A 22,596-nucleotide genomic window follows, 5' to 3' on the forward strand; every position below is an offset into this window, starting at 1 on the left:
GAAGAGACTTTATCCAGTCGTAGAAACCAGCAGGGAGATCTACACAAGGCTATGGCTCTGCGTCTTATGCTGAGCCTACAGTTGCTGCAGATCACTGAGGGCTGCATTTGGGGAGGAAAGTAAGACCTGAAGTAGACGGAAACAAAGAAACAGGGTCGGCGCTGTGGGTCAGTGGGTTAACGCCCCGGCCTGAAGTGCCGGCAACCCATATGGGCACCGGTTCTAGTCCCGGCTACTCTTCTTCTGATCCAGCTCTCCGCTATGGCCTGGGAAAGCAGAAGAAGATGGCCCAAGTCCTTGGGCCCCTGCACCCACATGGGAGACCTGGAAGAAGCTCCTGGCTCCTGGCTTCAGATCAGCGCAGCTCCAGCTGTTGTGGCCAATTGGGGAGTGAACCAGTGGATTGAAGACCTCTCTCTCTCTCTGTAACTCTGTCTTTCAAATAAATAAAATAAATCTTAAAAAAAAGAAGCAAAGAAACATTAATATCTAGTCAGTGAAGTTGGAAGCAGCAGCACCTGAAGTCTGCTCCTGCCCATGCTCTTTCTGTCTCCCAAACTTGTTGCTACAGGTGACCTTACAGGGTAGCTGCGGCCTTTACACACGGCATCAAAACAGTGAAATTCTAGAAGATGCAGTGTGAGTTGGAGGATCTCGAAGTCTAGATGTTATCCTGCACACTAACATCATAACCTTGCTGATTAGAAGATTGAAGCCTGATCAGTTAGGGAGCAAAAGCAGCTACAGATTCATTCCCAACCAGCAAATCACAAACTAACTCTTGTGGCCATCTCTAACTCGAAGTCCTATGGGAAAGGGCATTTTTGAAAGTATATCTTTGCAGTTTAGCTAAGTTGACATACTATAAAGTCACTGCAGAGAGTATAGTTTTAGAATTATTTTATAGATTTCAAATATTAGGAAGTTTCAGATAAATCATCAATATGTATGACTTCCTCAAGTCACACAGTCATAGACAAAAGCAGCTGACTCAAGTGCCAGGAATTGGAGCCCCTTGAGCTCTCATGTGGTCCCCTGTCCTCATCAATTTTTTTTCATCACTTCTTAAAATGAACCTCCTTTACCAAAACCGTGTCAGTTATCATTTAAAGTCATCAGGAGAGCTGGCGCCGCGGCTCACTAGGCTAATCCTCTGCCTTGCGGCGCCGGCACACCGGGGTTCTAGTCCCAGTCGGGGTGCTGGATTCTGTCCCAGTTGCCCCTCTTCCAGGCCAGCTCTCTGCTGTGGCCAGGGAGTGCAGTGGAGGATGGCCCAAGTGCTGGGGCCCTGCACCCCATGGGAGACCAGGATAAGTACCTGGCTCCTGCCATCGGATCAGCGCAGTGCACCGGCCGCAGTGCGCCAGCCGTGGCGGCCAATGGAGGGTGAACCAACGGCAAAAGGAAGACCTTTCTCTCTGTCTCTCTCTCTCACTGTCCACTCTGCCTGTCAAAAAATAATAAGAAGAAAGTCATTGGGAGCTGAATATCTGTGTTCCTCCAACACCAACATATTTTGTTGCAAATGACAGGATTTCATTCTTTTTTGTGGCTGAGTATTCTATAATGTATTGCAGATAGAGAGATGAGAGCTATCTTTTTTTTTTCTCTACCCTTGAAGATGCAATAGAAGGTAATCAGTTATAACCCAGACAAGTGGCCTTCCTAGAGCTAACCAAGCCTGCACATTGACGTTCAATTTCCAAGCCTTCTGAACTATAGAAATAATATTTTGTTTTTTCAACCACCAAATATATGGCATTTTTAATAGAAGCTCATATTGTGTAAGCAAACCGCAAGCTTTTGTTTTTCTTTAACCCATTAAGCTTGGATTCTAAGGAGTTTTGAGTTTAGGACTTCCCATTGCAAAGGGGACTTTGGGTTGATTGTCTGGGATGGCATTGTGGTTGAGAGGGAAAGTTATACCTATTTCAGGAATATTATCATATAAGTGCTTTTAAACTCATGAGTATTCATAGACTGATGTAATTTGAAGGTGAAGGACAGTTTGACCACAGATGGCAGTAGAAAGTAGTTTGAGGACAAATGTCAAGGGGTCACAGATGCTACCTTATTTAGTAGATGGCAATAAAAAGTTGAGGCATTTTAAAGAAGTGAAGGAAATGACTGCAACTACAGTATAGGGAAATCAATCTAAGAAGATGTAAACAATAATGAATTAGGTGGGAACAGAGAAAGAGATGGGAGGTATTTCTTGTGACTCAGTACTTTTTACTTTCCTACCAGTTTTTCCTTGAAGACCAATCAGGTTACTCTTATGAATATTGGGCTTTATGTTCTTTGCATCATTTAGATATGTCCCAGAATTTGAAGTTCTGGATTTATTTATCACTGTGGATGATGAATGAAACCCTGAGTTTTCCTTTACGTAAAAGAAATAAAGTCAAGCTGATATTCAAGTTCATATCCAAACTCCTCAGGCAATTTGGTTGCCAAGACTGTTCTGGAAATGTTGCAAGCACTACTGTGTGGCATTTTAGTGCTCTTTCTTTCAATCTTGGCTAGAAATGATAAAAGTAGTATTTTGTTCATTTTACTGTAGACGAGGCCATTAGAACTTCATGCTTGAAGGAGCACATAATTTGGAAATGCTATAACATCTCTATACACAACAAGGCACCAGATTTAAGAAGAGTTAAATTGTGAGTTGGGGGTATCAAAGAAATGATAACATTACACTATCACCAAAGAACTATGAAGTCTTCGTTACATCCTTTACATAACTGATTAGAAAGGGAAATTGTTTGAACTGGGGGGGACTAGACTTTTAATTACTATCTGAGAAAAACTGGGCTTACTCTGAACAATAAATGGAGATGTTGTTTTTCATTAGAAATCCCAAAATCACAATGAACCAAGGGAATATTATTCCACTGATTATATTTCAATTAATACAATGAGAATCGGAGAACTAGAAAGCAACACTGGAACACTGGTGAATATCACCAAAATGTCAAATGAATTCAGGACACCCAACTGCTCAAAATAGATATTAAGAAGTAAATACACAAAAAATTTGATTTACATTAAATATTATCGAGGTCTAATGCTCAGTTGAGCAGGAAAGCTTGAATGATGATTGAACTAAACCACACATCTGTCTTTCATCAGGGAGAGAAATCATGTCATCTTTGTACTGCACACATATCTACTTTGATTCCATTGAGAGATTAGTGTTCAGTGACAGAGCTACAACTAAAAGGTCAATAGACATGATTACATTTAGAGCCCTTTAGTGCATAGCTAAATAAAAGAATGGCCCAAGCTAGGATGGGTTATCTCCCTGGAGGTCCTCTGCACTGCAGTCTCTGCTGCCATCTTGACTCTTCTAAGTCCCTGTTCATTTGGGGGGAATAGTACGTGCAGAACCCATCTCTCCACAGAACCCATTTTCAGGCAGGACGGAGCATAATCCTAAAACCAGTGACCATTTCATTTATCTTCGCTTTTGTGTGAATCAACCCATGAAAACTGAACTGCAACTTCCCAGTCCTAAGTCTTCTTGCTTTTTTCTATCCTCCCATCTGATTTGAACCACAAATCCTAGAGCATTCATTGTTCATAATCATAATGCATTAGTTAGTTCAAAGAGCCACAGGTCATGTGATTTAAACCATGAAATTCATTTTATTGTAGTCTGGAGACTGGAAAATACCAGCTAAAGTTCCCATCAATTCAGTTCCAAGTAAGGGTTCTCTTCCTGGCTTGCAGGCAGTCACATTCTTATTGTATCCTCACATGGGGATAGATAAAGGTCCCATTTATTCCTGTTCTTATAAGGACACCAACCTCTTGCATTAAGACCTTAAGATCTCATACGTCCAAACATCCTATCTTCAAATGCAGTTAGATTGGGGATTAGTGTTTCAACACATGAAGCTGATCGAGGACATAATTCAATGCATAGAACACTGGAAGTTACTCCTCCTCCTCCTCTTCTTCTTCTTCTTCTTCTTCTTCTTCTTCTTCTTCTTCTTCTTCTTCTTCCTCTTCCTCTTCCTCTTCCTCTTCCTCTTCCTCTTCCTCTTCTTCTTCTTCCTCTTCTTCTTCTTTTGACAAAAGTATCTTTACTTTTACTTCTTTTGACAGGCAGAGTGGACAGTGAGAGAGAGAGAAAGGTCTTCCTTTTCTGTTGGTTCACCCCACAATGGCCGCTGCGGCTGGTGCACTGCGATGATCCGAAGCCAGGAGCCAGGTGCTTCTCCTGGTCTCCCGTGCGGGTGCAGGGCCGATGCACTTGGGCCATCCTCTGCACTCTTGGGCCACAGCAGCGAGCTGGACTGGAAGAGGGGCAACCAGAACAGAATCCAGCGCCCCAACCGGGACTAGAACCCAGTATGCCGGCACCGCAGGTGGAGGATGAGCCTTATTGAGCCGCGGCGCAGGTGGAAGTTACTTTACTTCTAAGCCTCAAAGTGCTTTTGTTGAATATCAGGGTGATATAGGCTCCAAATAGCCATTGTCCATGTAAATGAGATAATGCATTCCAAAAACACACACAGTGCAGAACAAATCTAAGCTTCTCCTTATCATAAACAAACTTGTCGTATGTTCATTCTATTCTTGGGCTCATTTTTTTCCCACAGCCCTGTCTCTGCCCTCCCGTTGCCTTTCATCTTTGGTTAGCCTCTATAAACCCATAATTACCAGAATCAAACCTCTGAAAGCCTGCCTAAGTCCTCTGCTTGTCCCTGAAATTCTTCGTCTGTGTTCTGATTTTCAGATATGGCCTCAAAAATACAATATACTTTAAAGTTATGATAGATAGATAGATAAATAGATAGATAGATATTAGAAATCTCTGATGCCACCTATATAGACTTTCTCAATATACTTCTATCCAGTGACTACTTCAGACATATCCTGGAGTCATATTCCAGAAAAAGAAACTTGTTATAATAAAGATGAAAAAGAATTTAATTCTGATACTCTGTCTTCTTACCTGGTCCTCTTGCTTTTTAAATTTCATCCAATTACCTGCTGCTTTCAGCAGACCTCCAGATCAATGTTTCTGTACTGCAACATGAAGAAAAATGGTGTTTATTAATTGTTCTGAAGATACTTTTGGGTAATTTTTAACGCAATGTTTTATTCATGAAAACACTTAGTTCATCATATAAATGCAAAATTATTTTCTATTTCCAATAAGTGCTATACACTGTTCTGTTGTTTCTTTTACCTTTTCTAACAAAGCTCTTGTGATATCTAATATAGCAATTGTTCTATGGTTTCTAAGGTATGAATAGTCTCATATAATTCTCAACAATTCCTGGTGGGCACTGAAACCCACCCAAGATCATCCAGCTCTAAAGTGATGAAGCCAGCATTAAGATTCATTCACAAACTGTCTTCCAAGGCTATATTTAATCCCTGTGCAGTATTGTGTGGATCAAAGTCCATAGTGGAGTCATGTAGCCCATATTGATGGGGTTGGTCCTGTTAATTCCATCTCCCTGGGATGCCTGCCAGCTGTCACATGCAATGTTAGTCCCTGAAGAATGAAAGTTCCATATTGCTATGTAATATGCTTTTCAGAAAGAAGATTGCATTTGCTAGAAAAGCATTCTCAGAGCATTGTCAGTTTTCTGGTCAATGGATTAAATCGAACCCAAAATAGTGATTTTAAAATCCTCTCCCCAAATCCTGTATCTCTGTGTCATTTTAATTTTTTTTTTTTTTTGAGAAACAGGAGTCCTGTAGAGATGATGCTAAATTAAATATATTTAGATAATGACTTGATGTCTGCATTTGGACTTTAAATTTAGGTGATAAAAACAAGATGCAGAATTTACTTCACCTTTTTTATTTTAACTCATGCATGAAAATGAGAAATTCTCTTTCTCTTAGAACTTGGACAGACTGACCTCAAGGCAGGTCTCAGCTCCACCAGTGATTGAGCCACAACATGCTTGGGAACTGAGGCTGGCATGACCAGAATAAGGGAAATTCTTCTTTTGTAGAAGTTTGGAAAAAGGGAAAAGGAGAGACAAAGTGCGAACTGCATCTCGATTCAGCTTTTTTCAGAGCCTGCCTCACTCACTAGTATTCCTCAAAGATTTGATATTTGCCTTTTTGTTGGAAGCAATGCACACAATTGTAAAGGAGGAAAAATCTTTAAATGTTACACAGGGAAAACTACGCATGTGAAGGCAGCCTTTTAGTATGTAAGTGGTATTTTTAGCCATTAATAGAATGCAAATAATCACCACTGTATGAAAAGTAAAGGAAAGCAATGTAATATGGTGGAAAACAAGTTAGTACTAGACTCCTGCAGCCTTAGAGAAAGTCTAAGCTCCCTGAGTCTCAGTTTCCTATCTATGAAACAGGGTTTCATCTCAGGATTCTTAGGAGAAGCAACAAAATGATAACTCCAAATTGTTCTCAGAGAGTGGTGGTACAGTGTGGGCTGAAAGCAGGGATTCAGGAGCTGGACTGTGTCCCAATCTCAGGATTCAATGAGTAGCTAACTGCAAAGTGCTTAGAACAGTGCCTAGATCAGTGTAAGTACAATGTTAATTTTTGAAAAATAACAGAATGTTGACTATTCAGTCATATTGATTGGTTCAAATTCTGAAAACAATATTAGATTTGCTTTAGGAAATGCCATCTCCTATCATGAATGCAGTTTTAGTGATATGGTCAATCCAGGTACTACAATCAGTCCTGGGCTACGTAAAGACGTGACAAAATGGGCTAATCTAACACTATTTTCCTGGAAAGTGACTCACAAGCATGTTCACACAGACTGCATAGAAATGTGTTCATTCTGACAACTGTACTCTCAAGTGACTGATATTGATATTTTCTGCTATTATGCTTATGATAGATAGCAGTTTGAACACAGACAACAACCACATTATACGGAACCTATGCAGGTACAAAAATTAAGGTAATGTTAGACAATTTTTTTCTGTTTTTTTTTGTTTTGAGTACGACCCATCAGATGAGGTCAGGTGTCAAATTTTCCACTTACACTCATCTCTAGAACTTAAGAACTTCCTAACCCCTTCTTTCTATCAGAGTAATTGAAAAGAACACAAGTACTAAATGTCCTAAGTTTCCTATATTTGGATCTATACAGCAAAATGTCTCTTTGCTCTTATTAATTCTTGTTTTTTAAATAAAAGATGCCAATTGACTTCAATAATTTTTGAAAACTTTTAATTTTTTTTCATTTTCTTTTTTTTCTTCTTTTTTTAACTTTTATTTAATGAATATAAATTTCCAAAGTATGGCTTATGGATTACAATGGCTTCCCCCCATAACGTCCCTCCTACCCGCAACCCTCCCCTTTCCCACTCCCTCTCCCCTTCCATTCACATGAGGCTTCATTTTCGATTCTCTTTATATACAGAAGATCAGTTTAGCATACATTAAGTAAAGATTTCAACAGTTTGCTCCCACACAAACATAAAGTGAAAAATAATAGATGATTTTTTAAATGATGATGAAATCAGATCAGACCTATTGTCATGTTTAATCCCAGTGAGAGTCAAGTTGGGAATTGATAATTTCTTCTTCTTTTTTTTTTTTTTTTACAGAATATCAGTTTAGTATACATTAAGTAAAGATTTCAACAGTTTACACCCCCATAGAAACACAAAGTGAAATATACTGTTTGAGTAGGTCTTCAAAGAAGGAGGTACCCTTCTCTGAAGGGAGGAGAGAACCTCCACTTTGACTATGACCTTGTCTAAACAAGAGAAGAGTCGGAGAACTCAAGGGGCTTCCATAGTCTTGGAAACTCATGACGGGTGCATAGGGAGATTACTGATGCCATAAACAGGAGTGTCAATTTGTAAAGTCAACAACAGGAGTCACTGTGCACTTACTCCTCATGTAGGATCTCTGTCCTTAATGTGCTGTACATTGAGACTTAATGCTATAATGAGTACGAAAACTTTTAATTTTTTAAATTATTTATTTGGATGGGAGCAAGAAGGGGGGAGGGGAGAGATGGAAAGGGAGATCCTCAGCCGGCGCCGCAGCTCACTAGGCTAATCCTCCGCCTAGCGGCGCCGGCACACCAGGTTCTAGTCCCGGTTGGGGCGCCGGATTCTGTCCCCGTTGCCCCTCTTCCAGGCCAGCTCTCTGCTGTGGCCAGGGAGTGCAGTGAACGATGGCCCAGGTGCTTGGGCCCTGCACCCCATGGGAGACCAGGAAAAGCACCTGGCTCCTGGCTCCTGCCATTGGATCAGCGTGGCGGCCATTGGAGGGTGAACCAAAGGCAAAAGGAAGACCTTTCTCTCTGTCTCTCTCTCTCACTGTCCACTCTGCTGTCAAAAAAAAAAAAAAAAAGAAAAAAAAAGAAAAGAAAAGAAAGGGAGATCCTCCATTAGCAAGTTCACTCCCCAAATGCCCACAAAAACCAGGACTGGGGACAAGCTAAAGCAGGAGCCAGGAGGTCAATCTAGGTTTCCAACATGAGGGGCAGGGACAAACTTATTTGGTCTATCACCTGCTGCTACTCGAGGTGTGCATTTGGGATTGGAACTTGAGCTGGAACTTGAAACCAGGGACTCCAACGTTGGATGCAGGCCCCCTAGGCCACGGCCTAACCATTGTGCCAAATATTCATCACTGGTTGTTTTAACTTTTATACAAAGAAGTAAAAGTAGCAAAGGAGAAAGAAGACACATTCGGAAATGTAACATGCTGGAATTTAAGCTTGTTATATTAGTTACATATATCTTAATAAAACTAACACTGTAAGTTTTCTAGCTATATCACAAATAACTTTTCCATTCAGAATTATTAAAAATTCATAGTATCTACACTATTTAATAAGCACATTTTTGGTTATTTATAACGAAAGTGGATCTAGCCATCCTGTTGATGATAAATATGAAACTATCATGGGTATTATTTTATTCTTCTATTACAACAGTAAAAGGGAACTTAGTGTGATAATAATCTTTTAAGAAAACCCAGGAATGTGTAACATCATTTTTAGATTTGTAAATCATGTTTTCTTTTCCTTGAATTGTTAGAAGCACCCGCACAGGAGACCAGGAGAAAGCACCTGGCTCCTGGCTTTGGATCGGTGCAGCACACTGGCTGTAGCATGCCAGCTGTAGCGGCCATTTTTGGGGGTGAACCAATGGAAAGGAAGACCTTTCTCTCTCTCTCTCTCTCTCACTGTCTAACTCTGCCTGTCAAAAAAAAAAAAAAAAAAAAGGAATGATATGAAAAGAAATCTATATCACCCATTCTAATCATGCCTGACTAGCTGATTCTGACCCATGTCTTGGATTTCTCCCTTTAGAGATGCAAGCAGGCCACCTGAAATAGAAGAAATGTAGATACACCAAGAGATTATCCATTCTGCAAGTACCCATGAGATGATAGCACCACAATGTGGTTTGTAAATCTTTTCCAAGTTAAAGGTCAGCTCTTTCTGTATCAGGATACAGGGCTAATGGCATCAAGGTCCATAGGCATCTCATTTTAAGGAAGTTTGTACCAACTGCTCATGAGAGATCAGATAAGCACTGTGGAGGGATGTTCAGAGCAGTTTTAGTGCAGCTGTCTTCATGTGTCCATTCTTAGAAGTAGCATATGGTGCTTAGATCACTTAATACTGCTAAGGATTTCTCCAGATTCAAGCATGTATCTGCAAGACAGTACACATTTTTCCAGTCGGGATGAACTTCTAAGGTCTAAGGAGCCAAACCTTGCAAGAACAATTCTTTCAAAAAAGAATCTAGACCCTAGGACAATGAATCTCAAACTGGCTTGAGTATTACAAAAGACAAATATAATTTTTAAACCTGCAAATACCCAGGTCCCAGTTGTGACTACTTAAACTGGATCATCTGAAGGTGGGGTTGAAAAGCTATAAACTCCCTCCAGTGATTCTTTGTTGCATACCAATTTAGGAGACTACTTGGAGAAGATCAAGGTGTAGAGTTAAAGAAAATAAAAATAAATACAAAATAAATTAGCAACAGAGTTAAGAGGACTCCTTTCTAATCAAGTGTTCTTTTTTGGTTCCAGCAAATTTCAATGAAGATTAAAAATCAAATCACTATTTAGCAAATTGCAACTGAAAAAGACATGAGTATATATTTCAGCAAAGAAGGGCAACAGAAATCAAATTTAAAATCCCAATGGGAGGAAATCACCAGGGTCAGTGAAAGTTTGTAGCCAGGGGAGATTATGTCACATATTTACATTATTATTTAATTGTATGTTAAACAGGATTTGTAAAATGAACTACAAATCCAAATCCCCCCACAGAGGCAGAGTGCTAAAATCCTTCATCTCAGGTTGACAAGGATTAGAGATTTGAAAGCCCACTTCTCCTTTTACCATGTCAAATTATAAAAGGGAAAATAAAATGCTGATTTGGGTCTCTAATGAAAGGTAACTGTGCAGTTATTGGAAACACACTTTGCCTGCAAATGCAGATCTTGTTACAGCACAGAGCTAGTCCTGCGTCTTCTTACCTTTGGGTTGTGATGGGGAGATTGCTGTTTACTTTCATCTGGTTTTCATTTGAAAAATCCCATCTGTGCTGAGCCTGAAAGAATTGTAAAAATACTAAAGTTACAAGCATTTAAGTAAGGTGAACAGAATTTCCTGGGTTTACTTTGCTAAAATGATGTTTAAAGAAGATTTGGTGATGTAGGCTGTGAGACCACTAAAATATACCTGCTATACCTAATTATGTGTCTGAGATGAGATGCAAAGCAGAGCTTCAACTCCAGAGAGGAGGGGAAAAATATCCTGGCAGCATTATGCACTTAGAATAAGTATGGACATTTTCAAAAAATGAATGTATTATACTTAAACTAATTATGCAAATCTTTGGATAATAGCATATTTATCTGCCATTTTATATTGTAATCCAAACACTCATTCCTACTTGCATAAAAGATGGAAATGATGGAGAGGAGGAAAGAATGTTTCCATATTTCCAAAGAACTAAAGCTAAATAAAATAAAATAAACCAGAAAGTTCCTCTTTTACAGATCACTCGCAAAGGATCAAGTTTGCTGTGAGAAAACAACGTCTGGGCTAGTTACTCTCACATCTGCAAAAGAAGTGTGTCTCAGAGAAAAGAGAAGATATGAAGGAAAAAATTAGATGTGAAGCACAGAGAGATATCTTGGGATTCGACATTGCAGAATTAAACCTGAGCATTTGATTAAACATGACTTCTGGGCAATAATACTCAATATCATTCTACACTCCTACTTCAGATATATCATTTCTATAATTAACAGAGTAATTCAGGCCAGATAGTTGAAAATATTATGTTTCACCCCTAAGATACCCATTCCAGGGTTCAAAGGTGATGACAAGTAACTATCTGTTCTTTGCTCAGCTTTCGGTTGATCACTTATTGTTAGACCAGCCATTGGTACAAGAGACAGTCTCTCTGTGTAGCTAATTCCAAATGAGCTATCCTAAATCTTTTACAAGCTCTGTACCTACCAACAGTTGCCTCCATAGGACTTTGTAAAACTGCAAACACAATTAAAACTTCTAATAGAGATAGCTCCATCTCTAACTCTCGCCTTGTTGAACACTATAAAATTTTCCTGGCTGTTGTGGGCATTTGGAGAACTAACCAGTGGGTAGAGATATCTCTTCCTAACTCTCTCTCATCCTCTCCCTCTCTCTTCCAAATAAATAAAATTAATAAATGATGATTTAAAAATTATCTGCAGTGGTGTTCTTATTATTCATAGATGAGATTAGCATTGAGGATTTTCTTCTATGGATATTTTTTCTTAACAGTCAAGCTCAGTTGTGTCATGGGCTTCAGCTAAACTTCCATGACCCCCTGATTCTGTTACATTCTGCTATGCACACTTCCCCATGAAGCTTTCACAGTGACATGTGCATCAAAAATAAAACTTATCCTGCCTTATATTTACTTCAAAATCTGTTTCTCCCCCAGCACTGCAAGATTCTTGAGGGCAAAGATGATATCATATTTGATTCACAAATCTGCATCAATAATATTTTGTAAAAATAATTTGAATTAACAGTTAAGGTGCATTGATTAGGGAGTTATACAATTTAATATGATGAATTTGAAGAGCTTTTAGGTCTTCAAGTATACATCAGAACATTCAGAATTTTCATTCTTTCCATTGTCTTATCATATGTCTTACATAAATTATTTCAGAGGGAGCCTGAATTTCTTAAACAGATTATTTTAAAAGCATTTATGTTCACCGTAAAAATCAAGCTGAAAGTCCAAAGTATTTCTACACTTCTCCTGTACCTACACATGCATAACCCCACCCACTATCAATATTCCCCGCCAGATGGAATATTTGTTACAACCCATGAATCTATATGGACACATCCTTGTCACGCAATTTCATAGTTCACACTAAAATTCATTCTTGATTTTTTATGTTCAATGATATGTAAATACCATTATAGTGTTACACAAAATAGTTTTAATTCCTCAGGGGCAGGTACTGTGACTTAAAAGGTAAAGCTGCTGCCTGCAGTGCCTGCATCCCATATGGGCTCCAGTTCAAGTCTCAGCTTCTCCACTTCCGATCCAGCTCTCTGCTATGGCCTGGGAAAGCAGTAGAAGATGGCTCAAGTCCTTGGGCCCCTGCATCTGCATGGGAGGCCTGGAAGAAGCTCCTGGCTCCTGGCTTCAGATCCAGCCATTGCAGCCAACTGGGGAGTGAACCAGCAGATGGAAGACTTTTCTCTCTCCCTCTCTCTTTCTGCCTCTCCTTCTCTCTGTGTGTAACTCTGTCTTTCAAATAAATAACTAAACCTTTAAAAGAAAATCCTAAGCATCCTCTCTGCCCTGCCCTTTCATTCTTGTCTCCTAACAACCATTGATCATTTCACTGTCTTGATTCTTTGGCCTTTTCCACAACGTTACAAACATGGAATCATAAAGTATACTGTCTTTGTAGATTAGCTTTTTTCACTTAGGGATCTGTATTTAAAGTCACATCGTGGCATGGTTGGATAGCCCATTTCTTTATAACACATTGTTATGGATATACCACAGTTTACCAATTCCCCTACTGAAGGACATCTTTGTTACTTCCAAGTTTTAACAATTATTAATAACATTATTTAGCAACAGCTGTGTGCTATTTTTGTTTCTTTTTTCCTGGTGAGGAGATGTTTTCAACTCATCTGGGTAAATACCAAGATGTGAAATTGCTGGACCACATAATAATAGTATATTTAATTTTGGAAGAAATTGTCATATTGACTTCCAAAATGTCTGGGCCATTTAGCATGTCACTAACAATGAATAGGATTTCTATTGCTCCATATCCTTGATGGCATTTAGTATTGTCATTTAGGCATTCTAAAAGATACATAGTGGATTCCCATTGGTTATCGCTTTGATTTTTAATTCTTTAAGAACACAAGATATTGAGCATCCTTTCAGATGATTTTTGTCATCTGTTTATTTCTTTTTAGACATCTGTTCAAATTTTTTGGTGTGTTTTTAATTGGATTATTAATTTTCCTATTATTTGCTTCATCTTTTTAATTTGGAAAATTTGTTGAAATGCCTACCAAATTTTAAATCAAGAATCTACCTAAACACAGATCTCAGAGAAAATGATAAGCAGCTCTAAAGTTTAATTTTCCATTGTAATGTTTGCAGTCTGGCCCTATTATTTCATCTAAACTCGTATTTTATTGACAAATATTGTATAAAAAACAGTCAAAGTGAATAGAAATTTTAGTGCTGGATATCCTGCCCTCCAATAACCTAGAGAGACCAAGAAATAATAAAAAAGTAGACCAATACAAAGGCACTATACAGTGTTCCATTCACTTTTTTAAAAAAAAAAAAAACAAGTTATATAAATTTTATTTTAAAATTAAATCCCCAAATTGTGTAATAAATTCAATTGCTCAGAAATATATGTCCTAGCTATATTTTTAGTAAAATGATTCCCAAGAAATAACCAGGAGGAGAAAACTTTGCTAATCATAGGCACTCCAAGGTTTATAATTAATATTTGGAGTAATTCTAATAAAGTAAGTATGATCAGTGAAGCTTCCTCACAGTTGTCTACTCTATGCCTTAGATCTATTATCTTTAGTTTTTCAAACAGTGTTCCTGCAGGGCAAGCCTGGTATTCCTACTCTGACACATTTTTGGTCCAACAGCTTGTTAGAGAATTAATATGGAATTCTCAATAAACATAATGTTCATGTTATGTCCAGCTCTGTAAATGGAAAGGACAGAAAATAGCAAATGAATTCCATTTACATAACACAAACAACTTTTCTTCTATGGGAGGTATCCGTTAAAACACGACTCTGCCCAGCCAATTTGACTTTCATGCAAATCCAAATAAGCAAAATGTCAGAGATTTCTGGAACCCAGAAATATTCTACATTATGGAATTTAATTTTTAAGGGAGGCAAAAAATTATTCTGCTAATAAAAATTCCTATATGACCTGCAGCTTAGGGAACACTTTGCATGTTAAAATAAGTTTTACTGGTTAATAGTGGGACTATTATCATATGCAAGGAAGAGTTTTCAAGGTATTGATCATTCTATCACAATGTGAGCATTATTGTCAATTGACAATTGAAATGTTTTGTTTCTGTTTCTTATTTTTTGTACTTTCTAACACATTGTAGATTTAACACCAAGTATTAATCTTGATGAAAGGAAATGACTCTGTCCTGTGAGTAAGACTGAATCTAAGCAACTCTAGACCTCAAAGCTGAGGTTGTTCAGAGAAGGTCTATATTTCATGAGCTATCGATACATCCAGTTGATTTATTCTGCAATGTTTTTGGAAGCAGGTGTTTGCTTTGCCTGCCAATCAATGATTTTTTTAATTGAATGTTCAGTATGTTTGGTGGAGTATATGCAACTTGTCCTCAAGGGAATTTTAATAGTGATGGGGTATCTTGATTAATTTAACAGCTATCTAAATTTGGAACTCCCATTATCTGTGGTCCAGTTCATAAGTAAAGCAGTTCTTACACTCCTCAAAATCTCTATGTGTGAGACATTTTCATTGCCATTTTACAGATGAGGAAGTAAGAGCTCAAAGCCCATTTTTGCAGATAAAATGCCAGAATAATGTAGTTGAATGCCTTGCTCCAGAATCCAGTGGAAGTGATTTTAATTACTTTCCTTAAGTCAGTTTCTCTTAAACTTTTGTAAGAGGTTTTCTGTTCCTTTCCTTTTGTTATCACATAAAATAACTTTATTTGTATTTGAAGTCTTTAATATTTGTCAACAATAACCTTAGTATATTTTTAGGCCATAAAATCTTTAGGGTAAACCAGAAAAATAAGTGAAGAGAATTACAAATATTTTAAAACGCTCAACATGTACACATGGGACATTTTTCTTCACTGAACTTGTCGAGAACCTTAAAGTTTCATAACTGGATATACACTCTAAGGTGAATCAATGCCCATAATAATACCTACAGTAGTACAGGATTCACTTACAGACACTTTCCTTTATAAACATTATTCCCAATGAAGACATGGATGAGAATCATTTATTTGTCTTGAAGAATTAAAAACTATTTATGGCAACTTAACGATAAGTTTGTTTGAATAGTTTTAATCAAATAATTGAATGGATAAAAGACAGTAAGCTGAATAGAAACTCGACATAGAAATAAAGACACCAAGTAAGCTTGGATGAGATCCCCACAACCCAACACAACTCAGAAGGACCCTGCACCTGCATGTGTGGCTTAATGATATGTTCTCTATCAAAGGAAGTAATGGTAAAGCATATTGGCTGAATATTCTACCACTTGATCTCACTGTTTTTTTAAAGAGTACCTAATTAAAAAGTAAGCAAGTTAGTTATCAATGAATATTATTAAAGATACTACTAAATGATTGGCAAGCCATGCTTTTGTTGTGCCAAGAACTGTATTCTGCATAACAACCCCTAATTCATCCTTATGGTTAGGCACTGTTATTATCCCATTTTACAAAGAGCAAATTGAGGTAGTTAGCAGCTGAAAACCAGCCAAATCTGTTGGGATGAGGGGAAGATGAGGGGAAGCATATCAACGTGTGGGGCAAGAGTTATATGAGAAATCTCCCTACCTTCCTTTCAATGTTGCTGTTAATTTAAATTCCTATAAACATTAATTCTTAAAAAGAAAACTTAGCTAAGGTCAATTAGCAAGTAGCAGAAACCTGATTCTAGAATTCATGCTGTTAACCTTTACTCTATGTATCTCTTCATAATGAATTTTTCAGATTATTTAAGCTAAAGAAGTAGAATGGTGGGAAGATAACTTCTTTGCAAAGATCAAATACAAGATAAGTTATATATTTTGCAGTTTTAGTTTCAAGTCACAATAAAAATAATTTATTGAGTCATATATAAAATGTTATGTCCCTAAAAATTTATCCAAGCATAACAGAAGTATATATGAGGATACCTGTCCTGTTTTGTAGCCACAAAAATCTTATCTAAGCATTATTTTTTTTTAATTTTTTGACAGGCAGAGTGGACAGTGAGAGAGAGAGAGAAACAGAGAGAAAGGTCTTCCTTTGCCGTTGGTTCACCCTCCAATGGCCGCCGCAGCTGGCGTGCTGCGGCCGGCGCACCGCGCTGATCCGATGGCAGGAGCCAGGTACTTATCCTGGTCTCCCATGGCGTGCAGGGCCCAAGGACTTGGGCCATCCTCCACTGCACTCCCTGGCCACAGCAGAGAGCTGGCCTGGAAGAGGGGCAACCGGGACAGAATCCAGCGCCCCGACCGAGACTAGAACCCAGTGTGCCAGCGCCGCAAGGTGGAGGATTAGCCTAGTGAGCCGCGGCGCCGGCACCAGCCATTATCTAAGCATTTTTGTGACAACAAAATAATTGTTTAGCCCATATTGTATGTTAATTTTTATTTTCAAATGAAAACATGTGCCTTTTGCTAGGTTCAATATCTGTGTTCCTACTTATAACTGCAAAGTTCAGAAGATAGAAGGTGTGGCGGCACAAATGATGTGTGGAATCATCTCAGTTCTCCATTTTCTGAAAACAATGCTGTCTGGAAACTGTAATGAAGACTTGCAGAAGATGTTCCAGCTACTGCTGTGTGCCATTTTCTGCCTGCCTTCATATTTGATGCAGAGGTATAGTTAGTGGAAAGTGCCTGACAAATCCAGGGAAGGTATCACTGTTTCTATATTACACTAGAAAGTCATGACAGCTATATTACCAGTCACATGGGCCTTGAGACGGGTTTCGACATGCTTGACTAAACCCCTGAGTTTATGTTGACACTCTTGCCTTTGAAAATTACTCATTTATTTGTGTTATCAAATCAGTCCAAATTCTTGATTTCCATAGTATCTTTCCAGTTGAATTTGTTTACATAGATCTCGTAATTTGCACACAAATCACATTGGTTATCATTAACCCACTCTTTTCTTTGAGATTTCCAAATCTGTGGTTAATTTCCTTAGTCATAAAGAGGAGTCAGTTTTCAAGAATGGCATCTTGTTTTATTTACACAAACAGTCATGTTCCTTATAAGAATTTCCATAACACTTCCAATGGGAAATGACTACTTTCTCACCCAATATTACTGTCAAAAATTGTATTCAGAGGGTGAGGTTTCTAGGACTGGGGTTTTAAATAATGTATAGCACATGTGCATACCATAAACAAAAATATATTTGAAGTATATGAATCACATTTTAGGGTTTTTATTGTTTTCTTTCTTTTTGAAGAGGGAGAAAGTAAAATAATCCATGTTTCAACTTGAGAGAATTAAAGGTCTCATATAAGCAATTTGGTTAATTACATTTAATCACATTGATTCATGCATGAGGATTGGCACATTTCCTTTGTAGAGCAATACACTGTGTAACGATGCCCCCTAATCATGCAGAATCTATGAATGCATGGGTTCTGTGTGGCCATCTTTCTGTCTCCTGCTTACTGACTGGGAAAGGCAATCAGACAGTCCTGAAGGACTCATTTCAGACCTTGCTTCCTAGTCTTCTCTCCTGTTCTATCCTATGTTAACGATAGAAGACAGACCAAATTTTTGACATGAATGTGATGCAAAAAATGTGTTGTTAAATACACCCTTTAAAGACATTCCAGTGGTAAGTGCAATCACATTGTGGTTTAAAAAAGTACTCTTTCTCAACAGTTTCTAATTTATTGACTAGCAATTGGCACACTCACTTTCTTTTTCCTTCCACCCCTCCATCTCACCCCTGGAGTCCCAATTCTTTTCAAACTAGTTTGCCACAGAGAGAGATACAAACATTTTGGACTCAAGTAAAACTGAGAAAGATGGTGGAAAGTGCTTGGTGGTGAATTCTTTGAATGTTATAATGGGAATCAGATGAGCAAGTGACATCCCTATGGCTCCGTCACTGCATTGGCAAAAATCTGTTCTTAATTTTTTTGGCTGCTTAGAAGCAAAAATAATATTCAAGTAAAATGCGTTATAAAATCGGTGTGTTGGCTAGTATCAGGTAAGTGAGCCATTTTATCACTTTTGATATCTAAAAACACTCATGTACATTAATGAAACATTGTGATTCCTAGCAAGAATCCAGACACTGGGACATCAAAATAAATAGAGTTAGTGTCTTTATTACTCAGGCGCTTTGAGGGGTCATGGCCATTGCTAGTCCCTTATCCAGTAGTTTATTATGTGCCTTAAACAAAGAGAAGCAAGTATGGGGACACTTCTTTCTTCTCCAATTCTTATCTCCAAATGAGCTGCAAGAATCTCTTTTTAAATTGCTTTAAAAATTTATTGTCAAATCTCATAGTTTTTCTAACATTGTTGTCTATTGAAAGTCAAGTCTAGTCTATAGCAATATTTATATCTCCAGTCTGGCTGTTCATCTTAATGCTAGCGCTGTTTTGGAGCCTGAGAATAAATGCTTTAAGCAAGCTTTTAGATGAAAGTCCTTATGGCAAAATTCTTCCAACTCAACCCAACATGTCTCTCAGCTTTTGTATTCGAGTAGGATCACACACAGCCTTTTGAGGATGTAGTCACTTCAGTATGTACTATCCTTATGGGTGAGTCAGCAACCAGGGAGCAGAAGCTGAGCTATCTGTGCCATACTCTGTAGTATTGCAGCAGACTGGACAGTTGATAAAAAACAGATATTTGTTTCTTAGAGTTCTAGAGTCAGGAAAGTCCAAGATTATAGTTCAGGCATTTGGTCTTCTTACTACATCCTCACGTGACGGAAAGCAGAAGAGCAATAAACTGATGCTATTGTGAAGTCCAGTTTTAAAAGGTCATAATCCCATCAACAAAGGATCAATCCTAGTGATCTAATCAACTTGGAAAGGACACACGTTTTAGTACTATCATATTGGCAACTTGAATTTTGGAGGGGACAATTTAAAACCATAGCAATCTGCTATAGTGTACCATGGACCCCATAGAAACTAGTTATCCATGCATCACCAGTGGCTCCTTTCTGTTCAGGTGTCTTTTGCTAGATCTCATTCCCCTAGTTCAGTTAGGTGCAGAAAAGTAAACAAGGTCACTATTTAAATTTATATCTAATGTTAGGAGGAGATAGTATTCTTCTTTAGTGCAGAATCCCCCCATATTTGTAAGTGATTCCTAGTCATGGGGTCACCTCATATATCTAGCACCCACTTTTTGTAGGAATCAGAAGAAAAATTTAGCACTTCCAGCTCATGCCTCTCAAATCTGAAGATTCTCACTTTTCCCCTTCCCCTTACACAGTATGGGAAGATAGATACTGGGGTAAGGACAAAGGCAGAACTTCTTACTGAGACTTGGACTTGTGGAAATGTAGCATCCCTAATTTGGGGCATCACCCTCTTAAGCACATGGATTACTAAACAATTATCCTGTGCATTGAAATTGTTCTTCAATTTCAGGACATCTAGGGAGACATTTCTAAAAATTATGTTACGCTAGACTGATATACCTATTCCTACAAAAAATAAATTGTTTCTTTTAATTGTTATTTATTAGAGAGAGAGAGGAGGGAGGGAGGGAGGGAAAGAGAGCGAGAGGAGGAGGAGAGGAGAGGAGAGGGGAGGGGAGGGGAGAGGAGGGGAAACTGCATAATGTTGAAGCCAGGAAAAGGGAACTCAATCCAAGTCTCCCATGTGGGTGACAAGGAATCAATTCCTTGAACCACTACTGCTGCCTGACAGAGTGTTTATCACCAGAAAGCTGGATCAGAAGCACAGCAGGACTCAAACCCAGAGACTCCATATACATTGCAGGTGTCATAGCCAACAGGCTGGATACCCAGCCAAGAGTAGTAATTTTCATTACTGGAGAAAACTAAAAAGTACAATAAAACTCTGCATATTGAGTTGTTTAGTAACTAGATGATATATGAACATGACATTCTTTCACACTCTGTCATTCCTTTCTTTTTTTGTTGTTTTTGTTTTTTTGACAGAGTGGACAGTGAGAGAGAGAGAGAGACAGAGAGAAAGGTCTTCCATTTGCCATTGGTTCACCCTCCAATGGCCGCCGCGGCCGGTGCACTGCACTGATCCGAAGGCAGGAGCCAGGTGCTTCTCCTGGTCTCCCATGCAGGTGCAGGGCGCAAGCACTTGGGCCATCCTCCACTGCACTCCTGGGCCACAGCAGAGAGCCGGACTGGAAGAGGATCGACCGGGACAGAATCCAGCGCCCTGACCAGGACTAGAACCCCGTGTGCCAGCGCCACAGGCAGAGGATTAGCCTATTGAGCTGCGGTGCCGGCCTGTCATTCCTTTCATTCCTCCCTAGTTCCTTCCTAACTATGAATATTCCAAGTTAAGGAGAATAAATAACTATATTATTTGGTTGAAGTATTTAATTTCCAAGTCTAAGCATAAACAAAGGTCATCTGGAAACCCAACAAATGTTTATGAAATCTCCTGTACCAGAAATAATCAAAATTCAGTCTCAGCCATTTACTCTAATATGACAAAAACAGCAGTAGTAAAAAGTAACACATGGGAATGAATATAGAGATAGCTTTCCTCCAAAGAGTTGAAGGTTTGTGATAGCTCTTATGGTGTAGCTTCCTACGGAATATTTCATTTAAGATAAATATTGTTCATTTTCACAGCTCATGGATTTGAAATTCAACAAATTGATGCACATGGAAGCTTATTCCTGCACTGAAAATATCAGTGATTAAGAGAGCCAAATCCTGGACTTTGCAATTTCAGGCCAGGGAGCCTGAGCTGTGTGAGTTCTGCTTAAAGCCTAGTATCATGGTATCTCTTTGTGTCTGCTCCTGCTTAAATTCAAATTCGTTTATCCTAGAAAGACCTGACACATTGAAGAACTTCAAGTTGCATGGAAATAATTAAGGATGACTTACTGTAATCAGTTATGTCATATCCAGACCTTATGAGGTTGGTGAGCTATGTGAAATAGCACCGCTGTGTCCTAGCCACTATGATTATCTGTATGAATGGTTACTTGACTGTGCCACTCCAAACCTCAAAAATGTAAAAGCTACTTTCATTCAAGTCATATGTGTTCAGAATTCTCCAATGTAGCATAAAGTTACTGTGAAAGTCAGAGCTATGTGCACATTCCTCATTCTGCCCATTACAAACTACACCCAGGAATTCTTCACCTGTAGACCATGTCTTGGGCTTTCCCTGTTTTATATATTAGAAGTGATACTGAAATGAACCATGTCCCAAAACACAGAAGGAAGTTCTGACAAGATACATGTTTGTCTTCTGCATCATTTGTCTTGAGAATTTTAAAATCTTGGCATGTGAAAAAGAGCAGCTGAAGGCACATGTAATAGATCTATAACACTTTTTGAACACTGGGTAAAATTGTAAGACACAGAACCATGCATATGCTGCTAAATGAGATTCTTTTCTGCTTTCTTTGGAGTACTGAAATAGAATTTGACCATTACTTTTAAAATATTCTCTTTGCTTTTAGAATTTTCATTTCAAATACAAAAAAAGTGATGTTCTATTGTAAGAATAAGTTGCAATACTATTTTTTTTCTGAAATTTGTGTTTCTAAATCCCCCACATTTCATCTGTATCTTAGGAAAGATAAATAGGTCCTACATTTGTGCAGTTGCATCTGGTGCCTCACTGTAAAAAGAAAGTTGCTGCCACTTGACAATGAGAATGATATCTGTTTTTTTTCTATTAGTTCCAGTTCTCCTGGCAACTGAAATCCAAGGAAAGAACTTGGTGTGCACTGATGAAGCCAGCGTTCCCATCAGAGCTGAACAAATTGTCTTTCTCGCTGGTGCCGATTCCTTCAACAAACTCTGGAACTTGTCAAGGACGAGGAGGGTCAAGAATAGCTTTCCCATTTTAAGCTACATGACAAAACAGTATAAAGTGTCCCATTTCAGCAAGTCTGCATGAAGTTTATTCCTGTCATTGGTGCAATCAAATCAAATCTGTTCTCCAGAAGTCAAGTGTATTAGTTCCATTTTTCTTCATAATTCAGGAATTAGAGAGCCATCTACTGGTCTAATCTTCCAAAGTGGTTTTCTAAAACACCTAGGGAGCTTTCCTGAATAGGCTAAATTATAAATCAGAAAATTATTAACCTTGCCCATTATACGTGGGTAAAAGAAGTAAATATCTTATTTTCTGATGTTAAAGAATAAAATA

This window comes from Oryctolagus cuniculus, chromosome 20 (genome assembly GCF_051225735.1).
Source record: "Oryctolagus cuniculus isolate XC-2025 breed Fujian yellow rabbit chromosome 20, ASM5122573v1, whole genome shotgun sequence".
NCBI lineage: Eukaryota > Metazoa > Chordata > Mammalia > Lagomorpha > Leporidae > Oryctolagus > Oryctolagus cuniculus.